The sequence below is a fragment of the Moschus berezovskii genome, chromosome 9 (genome assembly GCF_049115385.1).
Source record: "Moschus berezovskii isolate FMDL1 chromosome 9, NW_MosBer_1.0, whole genome shotgun sequence".
In the NCBI taxonomy this organism is placed as follows: Eukaryota; Metazoa; Chordata; class Mammalia; order Artiodactyla; family Moschidae; genus Moschus; species Moschus berezovskii.
The window spans coordinates 104,901,238-104,928,953 of NC_142468.1; the positions used below are offsets into that span (position 1 = coordinate 104,901,238).

Consider the following 27,716-nt stretch of genomic DNA (forward strand, 5'->3'; position numbering starts at 1 on the left):
CGGTATTTCAAACTCAGATAATATATCATGCAAAGATCTAGGACAATAAACACCCATGTAAGTACAGGTAGAAGCTTGTGATTTTCAAAGAATAAGAAAAGTTGATTTTGCTACCTGGAAGGAAAATGACATAAGAGGCTGGAGTAGTGGGCAGCATCAAATCATTTAGAAACTTCTAGCCCACAATAAAAAGCTTTTATATGAACTCCTGGGGAAGGCTGCTCAATACAATATACTAAGAGGAAGGCTAAAAAAGCTCTCCTTAGAAAAATCCGTGTCTTCATAAGCTCTTCTTATATTGAAACGACCTATTTACTTACATGTCTATTTATATGTTCCTTTATTATGCTACATTCCACTTTTTTCTTTAAGAATTTGAAGTATTAAAGTGCACTAAAAGAAAGAATAAGGAAAATATTAATTTAAAAAGGAAAAACAGGATGATGATTTGCGGATAATAGGATAAATGCTGACATTAAGTCAAGCCTGTAAAAGTGTTATGAGCTCCCTTTAAATAAAGTGGGAAATCATCAGAAAGGATCTTCAGTGTTGAAGTTTTTTCAAGTGTTGTTATGATTCTCTATGTTTCTTTGATTCAAAAAATGAAGTAGAGAATGGAGAAACATTATCTGTCATATGATTTTCACTAATTGTAAGAAGAAACAAATCTGTTTACAAGGAAAACTAAATTACTGACTCCTAGTTCTATAATTTCTTTCAAGATGATTCATATGAGGGAGAATGAGATACACTGAACAGTGGTTCCCCAAAATATCTGACGTATATACATATAGTTAAACACAGCTGCTTCTTATAGCATTTATTAATAAGATTCAAAGGCATTATATAGAAATATAGCTCAGAGGAAGCAATTCTTTCCAGATCTAAGAACTGAGGTCCAAATATCTGCTTTCTGATAATCTATCTGCCTTAATCCAAAAGTCTGACCTTAACCTCACACTGGTCAGAGTGGCCACCATCAAAAAGTTTACAAACAATAAATGCTGGAGAAGTTGAGGAAGAAAGGAAGCCTCCTACACTGTTGGTGAGAATCTAAATTGGTGCAGTCACTCTGGAGAACAGTATGGAAATTCCTTAAAAAAACTAAACATAGAGTTACCATATGATCCAGTGATCCCACTCCTGGGCATATATCTGGAGAAAATCCTAACTTGAAAAGATACATGCAGCCCAATAGTCATAGAAGCACTATTTACAACAGCCAAGACAATGGAAACAACTTAAATGTCCATTGACAGATGACTGGATAAAGATGTGATACATGTATACAACGGAATATTCAGTTCAGTTCAGTTCAGTCACCCAGTCGTGTCCGACTCTGCTATTCAGACATAAAAACAATGAAATAATACCATTCGCAGCAACATAGATGGATCTAGACGTCATCATACTAAGTAAGAAAGAGAAAGACAAATACCATTTATCATTTATATATGGAATCTAAAAGATTATACAATTGAACTTACCTCTAAAATATAAATAGCTTCACAGACATAGAAAACAAACTTATGGTTACCAAAGGGGTTACTGTACAACATAAAGAGCAATATTCAATATCTTATGATAACTTATAATGGAAAAAAATCTGAAAAAATGGAAAAATCTTATATATATGTACATATATATACATGTATACATAACTGAATCACTTTGCTATACATCTAAAACTAATAGCAGTATTGTAAATCAATTACACTTCAATTAAAAAATAATCGATTATATGACTGGTGCTTTGGTTGACTGATTTGAGGGCGGATCTAAGGAAGTGATGGTCTGCTCCAGATTGTATGTTGTCTATGCAAGGGCCATTCTAAGACTAGGTATCTAGATAAGATTTTATCTATATAGAGGGCAGAGAAGAAGGAGATTAAAGCTGTAATTGGCTTTTTAAGTAGTAGACACTCATTTTAGCCAAGAGAGGAGGATATTTGGTATTTTATGACTGGCACAGTGACCTTTTTTTTATCCTTAGACAAAATTATAAAGTAGCTTTGTTTTGTTTCATGTATATGTCCAATAACAGAATAGCATGACCTAGCTGAGAGTGTCAGAACAGCTTGTAATAACTTTGAGGTCTAGTCAAATCATTTGTGGACATCTGGGGCTGCATTTATTGCCTTCAAGTTTTTTAAAGTCTTCATTGGCCACATGGTATGCACACTTAGGGGAGTTAGAGTTAGATATACTGGTTGATTAATTAATCAAGCAACCAGTTGATTTGTTAACATTTCCTTCTATCTGTAAGAATTTTAAAGAAGGAAAAAGACATCATTTCAACCGCATAGAAAATAAAAACACTAAAATTAAGGAACATCCCAAGGGAAGTGAATAACAAGCATAGCGATGTCTCTTGACATTGTTTTCCTTTAGCATCAATAAATGGATCCTCAAGGATCAGGAAAAACAGGACTTGCTTCCTGGCAGTCTCTGCTTATAACCCCTCCATCCCTCAGCAAACATATTCAAGAATTTTTACCACAACCATTTCCAGCTCTTTCCTCCTCTCTGGTTATTGTTAAGAAGACTATCTCTTCTAAGAGAATAAAAAATAAACTTTTGAGAAGCTCCAGGTTAGAATTCCCTTTGCTGATCCAGGTAACAAGATTATGCAGTGTTTAGGAGAGCAAAAAATCATAATCTACTGGCTTTTACCCACAGCTCTCTTTGAATTATTACGGTCATACGCATACAACCAATATCACTTAAACTCTTACTGGTCAGGCAATAGTCAAAGTACTTCCACAGGAATTCATCTCATTCAGTTATCTTTGTAACAGTCCTTTAAAGAAGGCATAACTGTGTGCTTATAATAGCTGAGTATTAATTTCTTATGACAAATAAACAAATAATTCTAAATAATAAATAATAATTTAAATAATTCTAAATTCAATAATTTTTCTATCGTATACAGCTCCCTACCTGTCATCCTACTCTGGAAAATTATCCTTATTTTTAAGTGTCTTCCAGAAACAGATTATCCAATGTTACAGCCCCTCACTGAAACTGTACAAACTAAGGAAGTGAATTGAGTTATCATGGTTGGGAAGATCTCCTGGAGAAGGAAATGGCAACCCACTCCAATATTCTTGCCTGGAAATTTCCATGGACAGAGGAGCCTGGCAGGGTGAGGTCCATGGGGTCGCAAAGAGTTGGGCATGACAGAGCAACTGAGCACACACACATGAAACATCTCAGGGTGGGTTCTAGAGAGAGAGCCAACAAATGGGTACCAAGGCTTCTACTGTCCTGAGTTTTGAGGGAAAATTAAAATATTGGTGAATGTCTTCCTTGTAATGTGTACGGCATGGCCTGGTTCATTCAGACATACTTTATCTCAGTTTTTCCAGGGTTGACTAATTTAACAAGTAAACGAAGAAAACAAGGCGATTGTTGTTAATTAACTCAGTCCAAATGGCCAGGGTACAAATACACAGACATCACTCCACCCATTTTCACAGTACCCTCTGTAATTGATGCAGGGTGAGTTTATTGGTCTTTTGCTGTTTGTTTGGTTGATTGGTTTGGGGAATTTTTTTGACAGTTTCAGCTCAGACTTGAGGCAGGTAACATCATCGGTCTTCTGTACAGCGGAGCTCAGTAATGAAAAGTGAATAGTGATACAAGCTAATTAAATATGTTAGATTGAGCATAAAATGGTGATGGTAATTCCTGTTTTCTAGAACACCTTCCTGTTTTCTGTAACAGCTCTGTAAGACTTCTTGGCACAGAATTGCTGAGAGGGATAAGTTTTACTTAAAAGTGTAACATGATCAGTTTTTCCATTTTTCAAGGAGTACTTGGTTGCTGCTTAGAAAATGGAGGATAGAAGGGCAAAAGTAGAAGCAAGCTGTGTTAGAATGCTGCTGCAGAAGTCTAAGGAAGAAAGGATGGTAATTTGAACTTGAGAGACAGCAGTTAAGACAAAGGAGTGCATGATACAAGCCATACTTTAGAAACAGAAGAATCCTGCTAATGAATTGGATGTGAGGGGTAAAAGAAGAGATGTAACAATGAAATAGACTATACCCGAAAAAAGTTCTTCAACATTAACTACACTATTTAAAGTGCTGAAAATATTTGAGATGATAAAGTGATTAACACACATAAAAATAACCTTTTAGAAGGTTATTTCTTTAAATCATAAGGCTGAGCACAAGACTCAAAACTCATATAAGATAAAGATTGCTGTAAATTACATGCATTAAAATGGTCTCCTAAACCAAATTTGAAGACAGTTTTCTTTATAATTTCCGGAATACTTTCCCTTGAAATTAAAAGATTTCTGATATAAGCTCCTACTCTGAAAAAAGCAATACTGCCAGGAAGACGACTACGCAGTCTTATATGACAAAACTAAAAGAGAGAGGTCACTAAAATGCAGCATATAGCTCACTCCCTAGGCTCTGGTCAATAGAGACCTCACCATCAGAAAAGAATGTTGACAACTGGGGCTTTCACATGCTATCAGTTGCAGTGATAAATAGTGCAATAATGATGGAACACTGTTGAACTTATCTACTGAAGGTAAAGATACACATGCCCTTATGATCCAGCCTACAGAAATGCATGCATGTGTGAACCAGGAAAAGAGAACTGTATTCATAGTACCATTACTCCTAACAGCCCAAACTAGAAATAGCCAAAATAGTCATCTATAGTACGATGGTTTAATAAGTGGTGGTTTATTCATAGAGTACAGCGGAGTGTAAATGGACCACTATAGATGATTGTAATAACATGAATGTAAAAAACCTTACTGTTGAACAAAAGAAGCCGTCCAAATACTACATATACTGTGATTTCAATTATGTAAAATAAAAAACAAGCAAAACTAAAAAAAAATGTTTCAGAATGCATACTTAGCTATTAAAATAAAGAAAAATAGGGAGGTGATTACCATTAGGAAAGGAGAGTGTTAACAATTGAAGGGGCTAAGAGGCAGAGGATAGTCATCCTCTTATTGGAATGGAGCATAAGAGGAGATTCTACGGTACAGGTGATCCTCTATTTCTCAACATCAGTGATAGTTACTGCAGAATTTTATATATAAAGATTTAAATGTTGAACATGTTTCCATATATTTCACAATAAGTAAATATCTCTATATATACTGATATTCATTAAATTGTGTTTTTATAATCCAACTGTTAAACTAGGACAGTAATTCAGGATTAGGCTAAAACAGTAACTATTGATACATAAATGTCTATTTCATTCCCCAGAGTGGCTTCAATTCATATCTGGGTTCTCACCTGTCTTTACAATTATTCAATAATGTGATTTTGTTTTCACAGCTCCCAGACTCATGAAAATCTACAACACCCCCAACACCTCCAGCACCATCACTGGCTTCATCCTCCTGGGCTTCCCTTGCCCCAGGGAGGGGCAGATTCTCCTCTTTGTGCTCTGCTCTGCTGTCTACCTCCTGACTCTCATGGGCAACGGTTCGATCATCTGTGCTGTGTGCTGGGATCAGAGACTCCACACCCCCATGTATATCCTGCTGGCCAACTTCTCCTTCCTGGAGATCTGGTATGTCACCTCCACTGTCCCCAACGTGTTGGCCAACTTCCTCTCTGACAACAAGCTCATCTCCTTCTCTGGGTGCTTTCTCCAGTTCTACTTTTTCTTCTCCTTGGGTTCTACAGAATGTTTTTTCTTGGCTATTATGGCATTTGATCGATACCTTGCCATCTGCTGCCCTCTACATTACTCCACTCTCATGACTGGACGTCTCTGCACCAATCTTGTGATCAGCTGCTGGGCACTTGGTTTCCTCTGGTTCCCAGTCCCCATCATCATCATCTCCCAAATGTCCTTCTGTGGGTCCAGGATCTTTGACCACTTCCTGTGTGACCCAGGTCCCTTGTTGGCCCTCACCTGCACTAGAGTCCCTGTAATAGAGTTAACTAGCTCTACCTTAAGTTCTCTCCTCTTATTTATCCCCTTTCTCTTCATCATGGTGTCCTATGCTCTGTCCTACAAACTGTGCTGAAGGTCCCTTCAGCAGCTGGACGAAGAAAAGCTTTCTCCACCTGTGGGTCCCATCTGACTGTGGTTTCTCTTTTTTATGGATCAGTGATGGTCATGTATGTGAGCCCAACATCTGAACATGATGCTGGAATGCAGAAGATAGTGACTTTGTTTTATTCTGTAGTTACTCCACTCATTAATCCTGTAATATATAGTCTGAGAAACAAAGATATGAAACATGCTATGAAGAAATTATTAGGAACATAAAAGTAAGGGTCTTGATTTAAAATATTTGGGGGGACAGAAGCTGTTTTTAATTTCTTGGTTAAAAAGAAGACTAACTGACTTTAGGACAATAAGCCATCTCAAAGATGTACTGCATATCCCCAGTTTTGCAAATGATAGAGCCATAGATTGAAAAACTGAGTTTAGTTTGCTGGGAAATATAATTAAATATAAATTTCCTGACAATCTAGAAAACCTCTCCACAGTGGTGGAAGAGAATAAAGCAGTTTTATTATTTATTATCTATGGGTGTGAGAGTGGGACCTTAAAGAAAGCTGAGAGTAGAAGAATTGATGCTTTTGAACTGTGGTGTTGGAGAATACTCTTGAGAGTCCCTTGGACTGCAAAGAGATCAAACCAGTCAATCCTAAAGGAAATCAGTCCTGAATATTCATTGGCCGGACTGAAGCTCCAGTACTTTGGCCACCTGATGTGAAGAACTGACCCATTGAAAAAGACCCTGATGCTGAGAAAGATTGAAGGCAGGAGGAGAAGGGGATGACAGAGGATGAGATGGTTGAATGGCATCACTGACTCGATGGGCATGAGTTGCAGCAAGTTCAGGGAGTTGGTGATGAACAGGGAAGCCTGGCATGCTTCAGTCCCTGGGGTCACAAAGAGTCAGGCATGACTGTGCGACTGAACTGAACTCACTGATTATTGAATAAGCATTAAAGCTGGAGACTATGGGCATCTCAGGCAACCCACTGAGAAATGGCAAAGACTGAAAGAAATTTTATCCTTTTATAGTCAGGCAAATACAACCCATTACATACAGGTTCTCAAGATAAAAACTAATCCTCAAAAAGACTGGACCATTTCATCACACAAGTCAATTCATCCTAGATTCACCTGGTAATTGGACTGGCCATCTGTGTTTGCTAATTGGCTTCACACAAAGAAGAAAAGAGATTTCTATATAACAAGAGGTAGTTTTCTCAACTTCAAAATTAGGCCACCAATGTTATGCGCCTATCTTCCCACAGGAAATGGAAGATTGGGGCCTTTCTATCTTGATTATTACATTTCAGAGAGTCTTCCCAGGTCCTTGACAAAGACATTCCTAGGTCATAAATCTGGCAAGGGTGCTGAAAAACCTGTCAAAATTTAAAACTTTTAAATTTTACATTCATTTCAATGACAGAGAAACAAGTACAAGTTTTCTAAAGTAAGTGTTCTGAAAACAGGAAGAGGGGAAAGTTTCTTCCTTTATCTTCAGAATGGATACTTACGCCTCTTTTTTTTTTTTTTTTTTTTTGTATTTGCTCTTACAAATTGTACAATCCTGGGGCAAAACTTGTCTCCTATTACTCTTCCAACACCAGCAAACTCTTTACTTTTCTGGTAGTGCTTTTATTTCTGTCTTCTAAAACATCTATCATGATAACATCAATTTTAATATTGTATATATCTTCAGGTCAATATGAAAAATAGCATCAGCAAAATAAAGTCATAAATAAATGAAAAAAAGTAAATAACAAAGGAAAGGCTTTTAAATATCTAAAAAGACATTCTATTTTGTTCAGAATTAGAGAAGTACAAAGAAAGCTATAATAAATATATCTCTTTTCCCCACAAATTGACAAAGATCAAAAATAATGTTGAGAAAAACAGCAATCTCTTCCCTTACTGGTAGAGCATAAATTGGTACAATATCTATGGAGGACATTTTGCCAAAAAACTATCAGAATTTATTTTTTTTAATTTATTTATTTTAATTGAAGGCTAATTACTTTACAATATTGTATTGGTTTTGTCATACATTGACATGAATCTGCCCCGGGTGTACATACGTTCCCCATCTTGAACCCCCCTTCCACCTCCCTCCCCATCCCATCCCTCTGGTTCATCCCAGTACACCAGCCCCAAGCATCCTGTATCATGCATCGAACCTGGACTGGCGATTCATTTCACATACAATAATATACACGTTTCAATGCCATTCTCCCAAATCATTCCACCCTCGCCCTCTCCCACAAAAAAACTAGAAATAGAACTGCCATACAACCCAGCAATCGCACTCCTGGGCATACACACCGAGAAAATAACTATCAGAATTTAAAGGGCATACCCTCTGACTCAGCAATTCCACTCTTAGGTATTTATCTGAGGAGTATACTCACAAATAAGAAAAATGACATGTGTACAAGAATATTGACTACTGTTTCTAATAGGAAAAGATTGGAACAATCCAAATCCCATTAATTAAGGACTAATTAGATAAATTATTGTATATACGTAGGGTGGAATATACTATAAAACTGTTAAAAATGAAGATCTGTACATGTTGATATAAAAGTACCCTCAAAGTTAAAGAAAAAGTGAGATGAAAGAGATCTGTCTTGGGCCATCTTTCATATGAAGAAAGATTACATAAATATCTACATATTTATGTTCATAAACACATTGTGTATCTCTGAAAGAAGAAACTAAGAACAGTGATGTTTTTGAGAAACAGAACTGGGTATCTAGGGACAGGGAGAGAAGGAAACATTTTCTCTGTACATACAAGCCTTTGTATATTTTAAATTTTTCCATATGCATGTATTTCATTTAAACAATATTTATTATTATCATCTAAAAATAAAATTTGAAACTATTTTACTATGAAATTGGAACCAAAGTAACATTTTTTCATAATTCTGTGATTCTTTGAGAAACTAAAAAGAAGACTGTTCCTCAGAGGAAAATTAAAAAAAAAAAAAGAAACTGACAACCTCTTCATGTCATCTCACTAAAATTCTTTTGTTCAGCCAGAACAAAGTAAGAAATGTCTTCCTCTTCTGAGGACCTATGAGAGTAATAAACTATGAAAAAGTGAAAGCAGCTTTTTAAAAATAACTGTTGTATCATCTTCCTCCATAGTCACTTATTCACTAAAACAAACACATTCAATATGTTAGGCACTGAACTGGAAGGGACAAGCCATATACAGAAGCAAATAAGACACATTTCCTTCTCTTCTGGGGATCATGAACAAGTAGTTAATGAAGCAAGATGTTCTATAAACAAGGGAATTTTAAGTTGCTATGGGAGCAGATAAAGGAAGGCACGGATAAAAACCCATGAGTATGAAGGGGTAAGAAATCATGGCAAGTTCCAAAAAATGCATATAACCATTCCCAGACTACTATCTATTTACTAGTATACTACAATATACAGAATAGAAGTATTCCTCAAATAGATGTCCGTGTAGCATTTACCACCCATCATGACTTATAATTGGCCAAACCTATTAATATATTAATGAGCATCCTTAATCGAAATAAATACAATTTCAAGATGGAATATAATTCACAATTCATCAAACAGATATAGATAGAAAAATGGCTGATTCATGCTGATGTTTGGTAGAAACCAAAGCAATACTATAAAGCAATTATCCTTTAATTAAAAATAAATAAATCCAAAAAAAGCCCAAAAAAAGACAAATAGAAATAAAGAAGCACATCATTGGGATAGAGGTATTAAAATATAAAACTCAATCTTCAGATGCCATCACAGTACAAATATTACTGATATTTATTATTAGTATTTGTTTCCAGGGAACTCAACCTACAAGACCATGTCACTTAGAAAGAAAATAACACTTGAGTGCTTAAGTAAATCAATGAGCCAAAAAAGACACATCAACCTACCTCAGATCTTTCATGACAATGAAGTATTTCAGTGAGCGGCAGATGGCCAAGGGCTGATCATTTTCCATGACAAAGTAGAACTGTGCAGTTGTTCTGGGGGTAAAAAGTAGAACCAAGTGATGCAACCGGAATAGGAAATGGTCTTGGCTTTCAAAAGCAAATTGTCCTATATGTTGGACTTAAAAGTTGTGAAGTAATTTTAAAAGTCACGATAGCTACACTAGCTAACTCTCAATGTGCCTAAAATGAACTTCCACTTTAGCCATGCAAGTAATGTACAGCCTCAAGCATACCATTCATATCTTCATTTTATAGATGAGGGAACTAAAGCCTAGATTGAATAAGCAAGTTGCCCGAACAGTTAATGAGTGTTGGAACCAGCTATGACTCCAAAAACCATACTATAAAGTGTTATGCTATGGCATCTCTTAATGTTAGGTTATCACATGTGAGCTCCCAAGCTAAGCATTTTGTAAACAATCTCTCTTTTAATCCTCATTACATGATATGAGCCATTACCATTTTACATGTTTTACAGAGTAGAAAACTAAGGCCTGGAGAGAATAGGTAACAATTTACCAGTAATACAGTTTAATAGTAACTAGAAAAGCAGGGATTCAATCAGGTTTCTCTGAGTCCAAACTCATATTCATCATCACCATTTATTTGTCATAGCAGACTTACATATATTGTTTAAAAGCAGGAAAAATTCTCCATGTGCCTCTAAAGCTGAAATAATATTCAACTATTATTGTTTGGGTAAATGGTTGATAAAAACTTAATGAATAAGTATAGCATACTATTGTAAATACAATATGACACACGTGCAGAAAAATTAAAATCTAGTCTTTAGAAAAAAATACAAAGGGAAGCATTTCAAAATATTTGAAATGGCAACGTTTGAGCAGTAATATGGAGGTTTGGGAGGTCTTTTTTTTTTTTTCTTTTTCTATTTTGGGTTTTTTTTTCCCCAATTGTATGCTTTATTTTCAAATGTTTCAATACCAAGTACAGATAGTCCCCAACTTACTATTTAACCAGTTTTCAGCTTTACAGTTGTGAGAAAATAATACACATTTGGTAAAAACCATACTTTGAATTTTTATATTTTTCTGGCCTGTTGATAAGTAGTATGATACTCTCTCACAATGCTAGGTTCAGCTCTGAGCCACAGCTTCCAGTCAGTCACATGATCATGAGGGTAAACAACCTATACATTTATACCATTCAGTACCCATGCAGCCATTGTGTTTATCATTTTCTATACAGTACTCAATAAATCAACAATAATATTATGAAAATTCAGCAATTTTATGATGAAATAAGCTTTATGTCAGATGACTTTAGCCCAAAAGTAAGCTAATACATGTTCTGAGAACATTTAAGGTAAACTAGGCTAAACTGTGATATTTGGCAAGTTAGGTGTAATAAATGCATTTTTAAGGCTCAAGAGGGAGGAGATATATGTATAATTATGGTTGATTCGTGTTGTTGTACTGCAGAAACCAACACAACATTGTAAACCAATTTTCCTCCAATTAAAAAATCGAAAAATTTTAGAGCATTTATTTACTTATCATATTTGCAATTTTAAAGGTTTTATTAGGATGTAAACCTATTTCAGGTCAAGGAAGATATGTAATAGTATATAAAGAATACTTTGAATCTCCAGTAAGTTATTTTGTAAATAATGATAATGATAAATCTAGCTCAGTTTCCCAGTTTAAAAGAACTACTTTCACTGTTCGCTGATGACATGATCCTCTACACAGAAAACCCTAGAGACTCTACCAGAAAACTACTAGAGCTAATCAATGATTACAGTAACGTTGCAGGATATAAAATCAACACACAGAAATCCCTTGCATTCCTATACACTAATAATGAGAAAATAGAAAGAGAAATTAAGGAAACTGTTCCATTCACTGTTGCAACGAAAAGAATTAAATACTTAGGAATATATCTACCTAAGGAAACAAAAGACTTGTACATAGAAAACTATAAAACACTACTGAAAGCAATCAAAGAGGACACTAATAGATGGAGAAATATACCGTGTTCATGGATTGGAAGAATAAATATTGTAAAAATGAGTATACTACCCAAAGTAATTTATACATTCAATGCAATCCCTATCAAGCTACCAACGATATTTTTCACAGAACTAGAACAAATAATCTCACAATTTATATGGAAATACAAAAAACCTCGAATAGCCAAAGCAATCTTGAGGAAGAAAAATGGAACTGGGGGAATTAACCTGCTAGACTTCAGGCTCTACTACAAAGCCACAATCATCAAGACAGCATGGTACTGGCATAAAGACAGAAATATAGATCAATGGAACAAAATAGAAAGCCCAGAGATAAATCCACGCACCTATGGACACCTCATCTTTGACAAAGGAGGCAAGAATATAAAATGGAGAAAAGACAGTCTCTTTAACAAGTGGTGCTGGGAAAACTGGTAAGCCACCTGTAAAAGAATGAAACTAGAACACTTCCTAACACCATACACAAAAATAAATTCAAAATGGATTAGAGAGCTAAATGTAAGACCAGAAACTATAAAACTCCTAGAGGAGAATGTAGGCAAAACACTCTCCGACATAAATCACAGCAGGATCCTCCAAGACCCACTTCCCAGAATATTGGAAATAAAAAAACTAGCATATCTTAAGGATGCTCATCTATATACAACCTCACTAACCATTTGTCCCTTATTTTTTCTAACAAAACTAATATTTGTAACTTCAAAATTTTCTTAATTTTCTGTATTTTCTTAATTTTCTCTGAATTAAATTAAGAGACAGCCACAAGGTACCCTGAGGGAATGGGAGCCGGAGTTGAAGATAGAAAAGTGAGCCCTTAGTATTGGACAGAAGGGAAGAGGTCCGTTAGCCCATCCAGCTTCTCATCAGTCAGTTTCACTGGTACCATGCAGAAGAGGGGAAGTTTCTCAACTTTGATATATCAACTGATAATGTATAAAGGAAGGTGAAATCATGCTAGCAACATTTCAAACTGAAGACTGTTATCAATCATATTGCATACTTTCTAGTTCTGAATTAATATGTCCCTACAGAGTTGGCCACAGTTTACATTTCACTACTATTTAAATTGATATTTCTCAAAAGTACAAATGAATTTCTAGAATAGAGTAAATAGGTCTGCAAAATTTAATACAAATCACAATTTACAACCCTGTTTATTTATAAATATGGATAGATGCATACTTAAGTATATATATAAACATATTTGAGAAGATATGGAAAATAATTCTAAAGAAATATCACAAAGTATAAACTGAAGAAGCTTTTGCATTTTACTTCAGTGATAGAGTCATACAAAATATGTTTTGGATACTAATGGGCCTTTATATCTAAGATATAGTTCATTTCCTATCCCAAGGTCAATGTTCTTTAGCGCTCCAAGTTCTTATCATTAATAATTGTATAAAATATCTGTGGCACTTTTTCGTATTTTTTCTTCTGAAATATTCATGTTAAATTCCCATGATAAATGAGGACAAGTTTTAATGTTCTTTGCATTTCTCTGTTTTTCCAATTTTCATATTCATTCACAATCCAGAGGAGTGGCACATACATAGTAAATATTCAGTGATGGATTTCTGGGAGTCATATATTCAGTCAGGCGTAAGCCACAAAAGATATGCAGCAAAAAGCAAAATAACCTTTACTTGCTAATATGTTACTACAGCTGAAATAACTCCCTAAAACCTTTCTCTATATTTTTGCAATTTTTCTTCTTTTTGTTATCTTCTTTAAAGTTCAGTTCAGTTCAGCTAAATCATAAGAAAAATTGTATTTTGTTTGCAGATGTTTAAAAAGACTAACTGCTTCCAAATAAGACCTTGAGAACCAGGGGGGAAAAAAGGCATATTTGATAAATAAAAGTGAGCTGATTATTGGTATTGTTTTTTATTATCAAACAAAACTTCAGCTTTGCAGAAAAGTTGCAATAATAGTAAAGTACAAAATGTCTATATGCCCTTCATCCGGACTTCAAATCATTAAAATTTTACCACTATTTCTTACAGTCTCTCTGTGTCCTTTTACATCTATTACCCTCTCTCTGTCCATATGTCTGACTGTCTCTATATATATACCTATTAAGTGTAAGCTGAAGACAACTTACCTAAATGATTTAGTGTGTATTTTCTAGAATTAAAAATATTTTCTCACATAACCTCGCATAATTATCAAAGTTAAGAAATCTATGCTGCTTTAATACCATTATGCAATATAAAGACCTTATTCTGTAATTTCCCAAATTATACTGCTCATATCTTTTATAGCAAAAGGTGAAGAGAGATTTTATTTTTCTGGCCCATGATCCAATCAAGTTTAGATACTGATCATTTTTTAAAATAAAATGAGCCTTTTTGTGTTAGTAAATTGGTGAAAACCTCGAAGATTTAAAACAGACTTTTAAAAGAAAACTCAATTCTTGGGAAAAAAATTTTTATTCAAAATTAAATTTTCTTATTTGAAACTGTAAGTAACTCTTTCTAAATGATAAATGCTTATCAGATTCAACACAGGATTTCTATTTTTTCTACAGAAAAAGGCCATGATAGTCTGGGGGAAAGAGGGATTGCACAGCTTCGTTACTCCCTAAAACCAGTCTCCTCTGTCTGATAGCAAGACAAGCACCTGTTCCCAGCACCCACAGTTGACAACAACTTATCAGAAGACCAAAGAACAAACTCCAGCAAGACGAACACCTTGGCTTGGGTTTTGTTTGACAGAATCTCCCCTGATCATATGAGAAGTATTCTGAACAGATTTGGTGAGTGACTGATGAACCTGTCGATTGAATCTCTGGCCATCTCTAAGAGACTAAAACTAAGGAAAAGATATTACTTCCTCCATCACTGGGGAAAATAAAAGCAATAATGAAGGCACCACTGTCTCCAGAGGAGATAGGAAGTGAACACGGGAAGAACTAGAATAGACCTGTCTCCTGGCACAATCCTTCTAGAGGCAGCAAATGATTCCTCAAGGAGGACAAGACAAGCTGTGCTTATCATCCATGGATCCTAAAGCACATACATTCACTGATCCCCATCCAACCTACTCTTCACACCTTCTCTCCCAGCTGGTTACTACAAAGACAACTGCTTCTACTCAGAAAAGTCTGTAAAAAACTGAGAAGCTTCAGTTGAGAATCCCTTTCTTACTTCAGGAAAGAAGGTAATTCAGTTTTTAGAAGAGAAAAATATTAAAATATAGATGGAGAATCTACATCTCTGGAGAAAAATGTCTCCTGTAACTCCACCACAATTTTACCCAAAACATCTAATATTTACCACATGTCAGATATTGAGAAGCTGCTTCCACCTTGTCAATTTATTATTCCATTCAATAGTTTTCATAACAACCCTCTGGGGAAGGTGTTATCATCTCCATCTGACATCTGAGGAAACTAAGATCAAAAAATAACTGGCTTATAGAATTTGCCACGACAATGCAATGTTTAGGTGTTGGAATTCAAATCCTGGGCTCTTGTATCCAAATTCAGTACAATTTCTAGCATAACATAATTGCCTGCCACTCATCAGTAGTGGATAAATACACTTTGCTTTGGGGCTTTTGAAAAAGTTTAAACAATAGGATATATATGTATATGTATATATATATACCCTATGTATATTGCTAGGCATTTTAAAACTATTCTTTCTGTAATCTTCAAAATGCCCTCTGTAGTTGTATTCACTTCACCTTATAGAAAAGGACACCAAACCATGGAGAGGTTAATACTTGGTCTAGCATCCACGGCTATAATGTGGTGGAGGTAGGATTCAGACTCAGGTGGTCCAGTTCTGGAAGCTGTGCTTCTGTATGGAGTAGCCTGTCCAGGCCAGCAAGGAAAGGACTGTGCTCACAGGGGAATCATCCAGGCTGGCTGCTGAGAGAAGTTAGTGAGGATACCAGGACTCCACTCCACTGTAGAAAACAAAACTCTATAGTTTTCAGGCTTGGAATATATTTCTTCCAAAATATGTTTTATGTATAGATATTAAGGAAGCTTTTATTCTCTTCATTATAATGCATACATTTTCCAAAATTTCAGTAATAACCAAACTTTATAATCAGAAACATAATTTTGAAAAAAAGCAATTAATAAAACAATTAAAACTATTTTGTGCCACAATTTTAATAAAACAATGAACCCAACAGACAAGGTTCTTGCCCTCATTTGGCTGGCAAAGATACACACATAAGAAACAGAAGAATTTCAGACTTTGATAGGAATTTACAAACAAAAGAATGACAGAGATACTTACACAAGGTGTTCAGAAGAACAGAATAATTAGGCTGGAAAGTGAAAAATGGGCTCCAGATACATTTCCAGGTGAATAGAACATTTAAAGCAAAGAACCCAGTCAGTAAAGAAGTTGTATATTCCAGGATACAAAGAAGGCCTGTGTAAATGAAGAAGGGGGAATAGGAAAAGACAGATCAGAAAAGGGAAAAGGGAAGAAAATGGTAAAATAAGTGGAAGCCAGATCATTCAGGGGCCCATGTATCATAAAAGGGAACTTGGATTTTATTCCAGGTTGAGTTGTGGGATGTTTTTGCATAAGGAAATTGCATGATCTTATTTACACTCTTAAAAGGTCAGTCTGTCTGCTGTGTAGAGAACTGATTGTATAGAAGCAAAGGCAGGAATCAGAGAAATCATTTGGGAGACCTTTGCAGTAATTTAGAGAAACAATATGGGTAACTTAAACTATTAGGGTGCTGGGGAAAGAGAGAAGCAGATGCATCAGGGCTCAAGGCATATTTTAGAAATAAACATAACTACAGCTGAACTGTGTACAAAGGATAGTAGAAAGAGAGATGTGCTATTAAAACATAATGAAAGTTTTAATTCAGCATTCACTTCAGCGAAGTGAATCAGCTATAGACATACATATATCCCTTTTTTTGGATTTCCTTCCCATTTAGGTCACCACAGAGCACTGAGTAGAGTCCCCTATGCTATACAGTAGGTTCTCATTAGTTACCTAGTTTATCCATAGAAGTGTAATCTCTCAGTTCATCCCAACTCCTCCTTCCCCTTCTCGGTATCCATACATTTGTTTTCTATGTCTGTATCTCTATTTCTGCTTTGTAAATAAGTTCATTGGTATCATTTTCCTAGATTTCACATAAAATTGATATAATATTTGTTTTTATCTTTATGATTTACTTCACTATGTGCAACAGTCTCTAGATCCATCCATGTATCTGCAAATGGTACAATTTTGCTACTTTTTATGGCTGAGTAATTTTCCATTGTACCACATCTTCTTTATCCATTCACCCATCAATGGACATTTAGGTTGCTTCCATGTCCTGGCTATTGTAAATAGTGCAGCAATGAATATTGAGGTGCAATGTATCTTTTTGAATTATGTTTTTCTCCTGATATATGCCCAAGAGAGGGATTGCTGGGTCATACGGTAGCTCTAATTTTGGTTTTTTAAGGAACTTCCATACTGTTCACGATAGTGACTATATCAATTTACATTCCCACCAACAGTGTAAGGGGGTTTCCTTTTCTCCACACCTTCTCCAGAATTTACTGTTTGTAGATTTTTTGATGATGATCATTCTGACTGGTGTAAGGGGATACCTCATTGTAGTTTTGATTTGCATTTCTGTAATAGTGAGCAATGTTGAGCATTTTTCAAGTGTTGGTTGGCCATATGCATGTCCTCTTTGGAGAAATTTCTGGTTAAGTCTTCTCCCATGTTTTGATTGGGTTGTATGTTTTTTGAAATTGAGCTGCATGAGCTGACAGATAAATTTACAAGCTGAGCAAAAGCATAGAGAAGCTGAACACATAATGCAGTCATCTTCTCCCCTCCCAATCTCACTCTAGCTGAAGCCAGCAAGGCACTGAGGTAATGCACATTAAGATAGAAATGGACAGAATCATGGGAGTTCTTATTGAACACATGAGTGAGTACCCCTTGACCTGAGAACCAAGTAATACTGATTTTGACCGAGAAGAATGGGTTCCAAAGTGCTGTGCAAAGCACTGCATTTTTATCACAGAGAATAGACAGAACTATTTCAACATGTTCATATTATTGATATATTAATTTTATTATTCAATAAATCTATTTAGATGGCCTCTTTCTTGGAGCTATTTTTTCAGGAAATTTTCCCCATCAAAGTTGACTGATTTACTTATGAAATTGTTAGCTAATGATACTAGAGAGAATGAATCAACAAGTTAGGTTGGAAGATAGCCAAATGTCAACTTTTAAATGGCATCAAAAGTCACACATATTTTCCTGCTTCAAAATCACATGATCCAACAAGGTACCTGCCTACAAGCAGCTACATTAGGTGACAACTCAAGGAGTACATAGGAAATGCAATTTTCATTATAAGGAAATTATAGAAACCCTTCTAAATGCAAGATCATGTACACCCCCAGTCATCACCATGACACTACTGTTTGACATAGCAATAACTTCAGCCTACCCTTAAGAAGCAGTTTGCCAAGAAGAACAATAACTCAATGTATTTAATTCAAAAGAATTACACATTGCATTCTCCTACTGGGATAAGCTACATGAGGTATGAGTTTTAATCTCTTGTGTTCATTGCTGTATCCCCAATATTTAAACGTAAACACTCAATTATAATGAATTAACAACAAGTAAATAAATCTCAGCTTCATGTTGGGACAAAGAAAATGAAGCTTCTCTGCTATTCCAGGGATATTCAGTAATTATGACCTTTCACAGCTCGCAGACTCATGAAAATCTCCAACACCCCCAACACCTCCAGCACCATCACTGGCTTCATCCTCCTGGGCTTCCCTTGCCCCAGGGAGGGGAAGATTCTCCTCTTTGTGCTCTGCTCTGCTGTCTACCTCCTGACCCTCATGGGCAACGGTTCGATCATCTGTGCTGTGTGCTGCGATCAGAGACTCCACACCCCCATGGACATCCTGCTGGCCAACTTCTCCTTCCTGGAGATCTGGTATGTCACCTCCACTGTCCCCAACATGTTGGCCAACTTCTTCTCTGACAACAAGCTCATTTCCTTCTCTGGGTGCTTTCTCCAGTTCTACTTTTTCTTCTCCTTGGGTTCTACAGAATGTTTTTTCTTGGCTATTATGGCATTTGATCGATACCTTGCCGTCTGCTGGCCTCTACATTACTCCACTCTCATGACTGGACGTCTCTGCACCAATCCTGTGATCAGCTGCTGGGCACTTGGTTTCCTCTGGTTCCCCGTCCCCATCATCATCATCTCCCAAATGTCCTTCTGTGGGTCCAGGATCATTGACCACTTCCTGTGTGACCCAGGTCCTCTTCTAGCACTCACCTGTGCTAGAACCTCAGTAATGGAATTTTTGGGGCAGTCATAAGTTCTCTCCTCTTATTTATTCCTTTCTCTGCATCATGGGGTCCTATGCTCTGGTCTTGAGGGCTGTATTAAAGTCCCTTCAGCAGCTGGACAAGGGAAGCTTTCTCTACCTGTGGGTCTCATCTGGCTGTGGTCTCACTCTTCCATGGCTTAGTGATGGTCATGTATCTGAGCCCAACATCTGAGCATGATGCTGGAATACAGAAGCTTGTGACTCTGTTTTATTCAGTGGGAACCCCACTCATTAATCCTGTGATCTATAGTCTGAGGAACAAAGATACAAAATATGCCCTGCAGAAATTTCTGGAAATACAAAAATAAGAAACTTGGTCAAAAAACAAAAGGGGAAATCTTTGGGCAACTGGGCTATCTTTATACTTTTCCAGGTTAAAAAATCTTAAGTAAATAGTGAGTACCAACTCAATGTACGTAAGTTGAGTAAACTCCAGGAGTTGGTGATAGACAGGGAGGCCTGGCATGCTGCAGTCCATGGGGTTGCAAAGAGTAGGACATGACTGAGTGACTGAACTGAACTGAACTGAACACTTTGAGAATTGTTCATCTTATTGTTGAACCTATTCATCATGGCTATTCGTACTTTTCCCAAAATTTTAGGAGAAAGGACTCAGAGACTTTATCCAACTCCCTCATTCTGCAGATCAAGAAGGTGAAGAATGGAAAATTTGAGTGATTTGCTCTGGTAATAACTTTAAAATGTTTAGAAAAATCTTTATACTTCTCATTGTACTCATAAAGAGAGAAATACATAATAAACTATAAGAAAATATTGAAGAGTTTGGCATTCTGGTGTACAACCATCAAATATTCTTTCATGTAAAAGGGGAAAGCATGCATTACTGATAAAAGTCTAAACTGGTGCAACTTCTACTTAGGCCATTGCAAACAATTTCAGAAAATTTAAAATTCACATATCCATTATCCCAGCAATTGTACTCACTCTTAGATACACAATCTACACATATAATCATACATATGTGAAAAATGCATTTTTAGAACCCACTCAAATGCCTATTTATTGAGACATATTTCAATATGTATGACATTCATGCAATGGAATATGATGTAGCATTTCTTAAATGGGAGAATTTTAGATATACAGATACGGAACTACCTCCAACTTATATTTGTTATTAAGTGAATAAATGATGGATAGTATGTAAGTTATCATTTATTGATGAGATTATAAATTTGTCCTTGTGGTTTAAAAAAAGGAATATCTTTCATAGGATAAATAAGAAACCTAACCATGGTTGCATTTTGCAAGAGGATGTCTTGAAGAAGGAAGAAAGACTTATTTTCACTCTTTGGTATCTTTGAAACAAAATTTTATAGATAATAACGATAGCTCTACTGGTAAGTTTTCTGAGAACTGGAGCCTAAGAAACAGTCGCCCACAATTCCTGGGTTTCTTGGGGAATCTATGGCAAGGCACAGGCTGTTTCCAATGCAAACAAAGGAGCCGGGATCCAAAAACCTACAAACATCACTTCATTCAGACTTCTTGGTTCTGGAGAGAAAATATGGGAAATTATTTTGTTCTTTGAAGATGTTTTCCAATTTCAAAATTGGGAAAGGAGTACATCAAGGCTGTATATTGTCACCCTGCTTATATAACTTATGTGCAGAGTACATCATGCAAAATGCCAGGCTGGATGAAGCACAAGCTGAAATCAAGATTGCAGGGAGAAATATCAATAACCTCAGATATGAAGATGACACCACCCTTATGGCAGAAAGCTAAGAAGAACTAAAGAACCTCTTGATCAAAGTGAAAGACAGCAGTGAAAAAGATTACTTAAAACTCAACATTCAGCAGAACAGGCCTTCAGATAGTTAGATCTTTTCAGAAAAAGGTTTTATGAGTTCCAATTCTTGCATCTTCTTATACCTAGAAAAACACTGACATCATTAATGGTGAAATCTGCTTTGGCTATTAAAATTTTTTTTTTTTTTACAATTAAAAGTCAAAATAGAGTAGCTATGGTTCAGACATCCTGGGAAATAACTATTTCCCAGATATCCTGAAAAATTATATTATGGGTGTGATTTCAGATTAGACGCTGTGACCTAATGTAGGTCACATTAGAACTTAATGCTCCTGTAATGCATTTTTGCTTCTGTACTTTGCTTGCTTCTCGTAAAACCAAAGTTACTCCATGTTAAGATAAGGTTGTTTTTAAGTAAAGATTTCTAAAATTGTTTTTGAAAAAAAAGAAAAAGAAAAAAAAAACCTCAACATTCAAAAAAAGAAGATCATGGCATCTGGTCCCATCACTTCATGGGAAATAGATGGGGAAACAATGGAAATTGTGACAGACTATTTTGGGGGACTCCAAAATCACTGCAGATGGTGCAGTCATGAAATTAAAAGACACTTGCTCCTTGTAAGAAAAGCTATGACAAACCTAAACAGCATATTAGAAAGCAGAGACATTACTTCACCAACAAAGGTCCATCTAGTCAAGGCTATGGTTTTCCTAGTTGTCATGTATGGAAGTGAGAGTTGGACCATAAGGAAGGCTGAGCCAAAAAGAATTGATTCTTTTGAACTGTGGTGTTGGAGAAGACTCTTGAGAGTCCCTTGGACTGCAAGGAGATCCAACCATTCAATTCAAAAGGAAATCACTCCTGAATATTCACTGGAAGGACTGATGCTGCAGCTGAAGCTCCAATACTTTGACCACCTGATGCGAAGAACTAACTCATTTAAAAAGACCCTGATGCTGGGAAAGATGGAAGGCGGGAGGAGAAGGGGATGACAGAGGATGAGATGGTTGGGTGGCATCACTGACTCAATGGACACGAGGCTGAGCAAGCTCCCGGAGATGCTGATGGACAGGAAATCTGGGCATGCTGCAGTCCGTGGGGTCGCAGAGTCAGACACAACTGAGCAACTGAACAACAGCTGAAGATGTGCGGGAGGAAGTAAAGTTTGTTAAAGTGTTTGTTAGTGTTCACCTAGTCCCACCAGGTGGCTCTAATGGTAAAGAGCCCGCCTGCCAATGTAGGAGACCTGGGAGACCTGGGTTCAATCCCTGGGTGTGGAAGATCCTCTGGAGGAGGGCATGGCAACTCACTCCAGTATTCTTGCCTGGAGAATCCCATGGACAAAGGAGCCTGTCCCTGGTGGGTACAGTTCACAGGGTCGCAAAGAGTCGGACACAACTGAAACGACTTAGCATGCATGTAAAGTGTTAATTGGTCTAGTTTCAGGGCTATTACATTTGCATTCCTTATTGTTCGCTAATTCATTAAAAGCATTTAGTGAATACTTGTAATACATCAAGTATATATCTAGGAAATAAATCAGATAAGTCAGTAAGTCACATTTCAGTCCCTCAAGGAGTTGACAGTGTAGGATGAGAAAAAATTAAAACTGTGAGACGTGCTATGACCAAAAGAGAGATTAGTTGTTACAGGAGTCAACTGGGGAACAGTATATGCAAACAATGGAAAGGTAAGTGGTGAGATAGCAGGAGAATGAAGTATTTCACACAGATAACTATAGCTCATGGACTACAGGGTAAAGGTAAAGCTCAGGTGTGTCCCTGATAGACATTCATAGAAAGGGTCTCTGAATCTCTTAAAGAAAACCTGTCTCATGGTTTACAGTTTACTGCTACTACAAGCAAAAGAAATGTGACTGCATTACATGACAAAATAATTATTTTATCATATAAAATATGATATAATAATGGTATATTATATGGTTTCCCTGAGGGTAGGAAGCAAGGAAGCTGAAAATTGCTTCAGCTCTTTGCACAGCAGCTTACATTCAACATTTTATCTCAAATGCATTTGTAACATAGTAATTGTTTGATAATAAATATCCTAATTCTCTTTCTTATTTACATAATACTTGTTTATTTTAAACATTTTTAATGTATTTTTTAACTGAAGGATAATTTCTTTACAGAATTTTCTTGTTTTCTGTCAAACCTTAACATGAATCAGTCATAGGTATACATATATCCTCTCCCCTTTGAAACTCCCTCTCATCTCCTGCCCCATCTCACCCCTCTAGGTTGACACAGAGCCCCTGTTTGAGTTTCCTGAGTCATTCAGCAAATTCCCATTGGCTATTTATTTTACTTACGGTAATGTAAGTTTCCATGTTACTCTTTCCATGCATCTCACCCTCTCCTCCCCTCTCCCCATGTTCATAAGCCTATTCTCTATGTCTGTTTCTCTACTGCTGCCCTGTAAACAAATTCTTCAGTACCATTTTTTAGATTCTGTATATATGTGTTCAGTTCTCTTTATGGCTCACTTCAGTCTGCATCATAGGTTCTAAGTTCATCCACCTCATCAGAACTGACACATTTGAGTTCCTTTTTATGGCTGAGTAATATTCCATTGTATATATGTACCACAACTTCATCCATTCAACTGTCAGTGGACATCTAGGTTGTTTCCATGTTCTAGCTATCATAAATAGTGCTGCAATGAGCAGCACTGTTTACTACATATGGGATACATGTGTCTTTTCAATTTTGGTTTCCTTAGGGTATATGCCTAGGAGTAGGGTTGCTGGGTCATACGGTGGTTTTATTTCTAGTTTTTAGAGGAATCTCCATACTGTCTTCCACAGTGGTGGTATCAGTTTAAATTCCCACCAACAGTGCAAGAGCATTCCCTTTTCTCCACATCCTCTCCAGCACTTATGGCATTTTAAACATTTTTTAAATAGTAAAGTATAAATATATTTCAGTCACCTCAATTCCACTGTCCAGGGTTCCATATCATTACATTTTAGTTATTCATCTCTTTAGATGTATTTATGTGCATATGTATAATATAGACAGAGTATAAAATTTACATTAATGCATATGATTTACATACATATGATTGTAAACGTACACACATATAATTTTACATATATGATCACAACAGACAAGCTGTCTCTCAGAACGCCATCTTCATTTTTTCTTAATTTTTAAAAATTAATTTATTTATTTTTATTGGAGGCTAATTACAATATTGTAGAGGTTTTTGCCATATATTGACATGGATCAGCCATGGGTGTACATGGGTGTACATGTACATGATCTTTTCCTCTCTTGTTACCTTTATTCTTTCCCTACTTCTGTCCACAATTACCTCACAACTAAATAATCAATATGAATAACCTAATGTGTATCCTTCCATATTAATCTTAATGCACATGCAATTGTATGCTTATACACACAATCACATGACTCTTTGTGACCCCCATGGACTGTAGCTTGCCAGGCTCCTCTGTCCATGGGGATTCTCCTGGCAAGAATACTGGAGTGGGTTGCCATGCCCTCCTCCAGGGTATCTTCCCAATCCAGGGATCCAACCCAGGTCTGCCACATTGCGTGCAGGTTCTTTACCATCTGAGCCACCAGGGAAGCCCTTATTCTAAACTACTTATACCTTTATTTTTATAAGATAGATTTCTAAGAATGTATTGATATTTTTGGATCAAAGATCAGTACACTTAATATTTAGATATTGTTAGATTGCTTTCACTCAAGGCTATGCACAATGACGTTTCCACTATAAGTACCCATTCACCCTTAGGAGCTAATAAAATTACCTTAAATTTTGCCAGTTTGGTGGGTTAAAACAGACAGTCCACTTCTTTTACTAGTGATAGTTGAGCATTTTTTTCCTTATGACATTGGCCAGTGGATTTTCTCTACTTTTTGCTTGTTAACATCTTTATCCATTTTTAATTTTTCATATTTTGCTCAAAAAAATATTTTACTTATTTTAGATATTAACACTTTACCTGTCAAATGCATTGCAAATATTTTTCTCTACCATTTCATTTTGTGCTTATAGTATCTTTACTAAAATTTTATTTTATTACACATACTGAATATTTTTCCTTGTACTAATAACTAGAGATTTATAAAGAATAAAAATAAGTCAGTTTGGATTGTCAAAAGAGGTTATTTTCCCATACAACAGAAAAAAGTGGCGTTAGCTACAAGGCTATCCAAAGACAATTCATGAGCTCTGATTAATTCTCATTCGATAAAGATCTGTAAGATCCAGATTATTGTTGAGTAGGTTAGAGATTACAGGGTTTGAGACTGATTTCACTACAGAATATACCAATATCATGATGTGTTTATTTTGATAAATATGTTGTGAACTGTGCAGGCAACACACAAGAATGCAGTCATTGCCCCAACAACTCATTGACACAGGCTCAAAGAGCAATGGACCCAAACACCCATAATCTAGATTTGAATTCCAGTTTTGTCTTTTACTGGCTGTGCATTGTCAGAAAGTGATTAAAATCCTCTGAGCCTCAGCCCCCTCTATGTAAAAGGTAAAATTAAACCTAACATTTCTCAAATCCACAAGCTGTTCTAATTACTGTTAAATCCTAAACAATCAGCATTTATTTTTATAAATATTATTCTATATTTTTGCTTAGGGAGGGAATGAAGGAGAAGTTACACCAGAGGGGTTTATGGGCAGTCTTTAACTCAAAATTCAACAAATCTAAAAAGAGAGTGTTTTACTTATTAAGCTCATTTACTCATTAAACTTATTTACTTATTAAGTTTATTTATAAATTAACTTCTTCTTAATCATTGGATGGAGATAAAGTGATAAACAAAAGATAGGACTATCAACAGGCAATCCAAAGCTTCCTCAAATAATTAAAACTACAAGTACCATATGATCCAAGAATCCCTCTTCTGACTACTTATCCAAAGAAATTGAAATCAATACCTTGAAGAGACATCTGCACTACCGTGTTCATTGTAGCTCTATTCTCAATAGCTAAGATATGAAAACAACTTAAATGTCCATCAACAGATGTATGCATAAAGAAAAGATGTATAAATATATATTATGTATGTATGTTTGGAAGAAGGAAGGCTTCCCTGGTAGCTCAGCTGGTAAATAATCCACCTGCAATGCAGAAGACCCTGGTTCCATTCCTGGATCGGGAAGATCCCCTGCAGAAGGTATAAGCTACCCACTTCAGTATTCTTGGGCTTCCCTGGTGGCTCACACAGTAAAGAATCTGCCTGCAATGAGGGAGACCTGGATTCGATCCTTGGATTGGGAAGATCCCCTGGGGGAGAGCATGGCAACCCTCTCCAGTATTCTGGCTTGGAGAATCCCCATGGACAGAGGAGCCTGATGGGCTACAGTCCATGGGGTCGCAAAGATTAGGATACTGAGCAACTAAGCACACAGCATGGGAAGTGGAAGTGAAAGTCTCTCAGTCGTGTCCAACTCTTTGCCACATCATGGACCATACAGTTCATGAAATTTTCCAGGCCAGAATACTAGAGTGGGTAGCCTTTCCCTTCTCCAGGGGATCTTCCCAACCCAGGGATTGAACCCAGGTCTCCCACATTGCAGGCAGATTCCTTACCAGTTGAGCCACAAGGGAAGCCCACAGAGCATGGAAGAAGGCACAAAAAGAGGGGAGAAAGTGAGGCAGTGAGGAAGAAGAGAAAGAGGGACAGGGAGGGAGGAAGAGAACAAGAGGGGGAAGGAGGGAAACAGAGAAAGGGAAAGGGAAGAGGAAAGGGGAAAAAAGAATGAACAAAACGAGGAAAAGATTTACTCAAAGCAACCGTGTGTGTGTGTGCTCAGCAGTGTCCAACTCTTTGCAACCCCATGGAGTATACCCCGCCAGGCTCCTCCAACCAACCATAATGGGATTTAAAACCAGAAAATGATGATGGGTAACCTGACACCAGACAGGAGTATGAAAAAAATAGTGGTATCATTCGGTAATTGTTTATAGTATTGAATTAACCAGTGGTACAGACATTCTAGGAAAATAGTCTATAACAACATGACTTGAAAGCTCTTCAGAAACCATGTGGCTTGGCTACAGAATGAAGTAATCTCTACTGCACATGCTCTACAAGAAAATGGTTCTATACTTCAGACATCCGCCACTGAGTCATACAGCAATCTTTTGGGCTCTCTAAGAGAAGAGGCAACAGCATTATGCTCACAGGGGTGTGTTAATCAAGCTGTGTCTTCAGTGGAATACTATCTTCTGAAACTTCTCTTATAAGAAAGCTTATTGCTAATAACCAATTAAGAGAAAAAAATCAGTGACCTGTCACATGAATCCATTATTCCTTTACCTGGAAAATCTACGTGCATGCTCCATCTTCCACAGTAAAAAGGCCTGACTGCAGATAGGTGGTGTTTTGATGATAGTACTCTTTTTTTTTTAGATTAATTTTAGGATCTAATTTTTTTAATTGAGGCAACATTCATTTAACTTATAATCAGCCATCTTAAAGTATACAATTTAGTGGCATTTAGTGCATTCACAGTATGGTGCAGTCACCACTCTTCTGTAATTTCAAAGCTAGTTCATAACCCCAGGATAACACCTTATATCCGTTACAGTAAGTCAC

The 27,716-nt window shown here is 36.4% G+C and overlaps 1 protein-coding gene and 1 pseudogene across 3 annotated transcripts in view; both read left to right on the forward strand.

The window, feature by feature from the left end:
- LOC148776901 (olfactory receptor 11G2-like) overlaps positions 1 to 6,282 on the forward strand; it is a 55,697-nt pseudogene extending 49,415 nt beyond the window's left edge. The window contains exon 2 of the transcript XR_016038334.1: positions 5,316 to 6,282. The product of XR_016038334.1 is annotated as an olfactory receptor 11G2-like (transcript). The remainder of the gene's footprint in view (positions 1 to 5,315) is intronic.
- LOC129562869 (olfactory receptor 11G2-like) overlaps positions 1 to 27,716 on the forward strand; it is a 107,454-nt gene that overhangs the window by 49,389 nt on the left and 30,349 nt on the right. The window contains exon 1 of one of the 2 annotated variants that reach the window (XM_088840129.1): positions 5,430 to 5,553. The exons of the other annotated variant lie outside the window; for it this stretch is intronic. The gene's annotated coding sequence lies outside the window, so the exon portion shown is untranslated. Of the gene's footprint in view, positions 1 to 5,429; positions 5,554 to 27,716 lie in introns of those variants that run through there. 2 annotated transcript variants of the gene reach the window in all.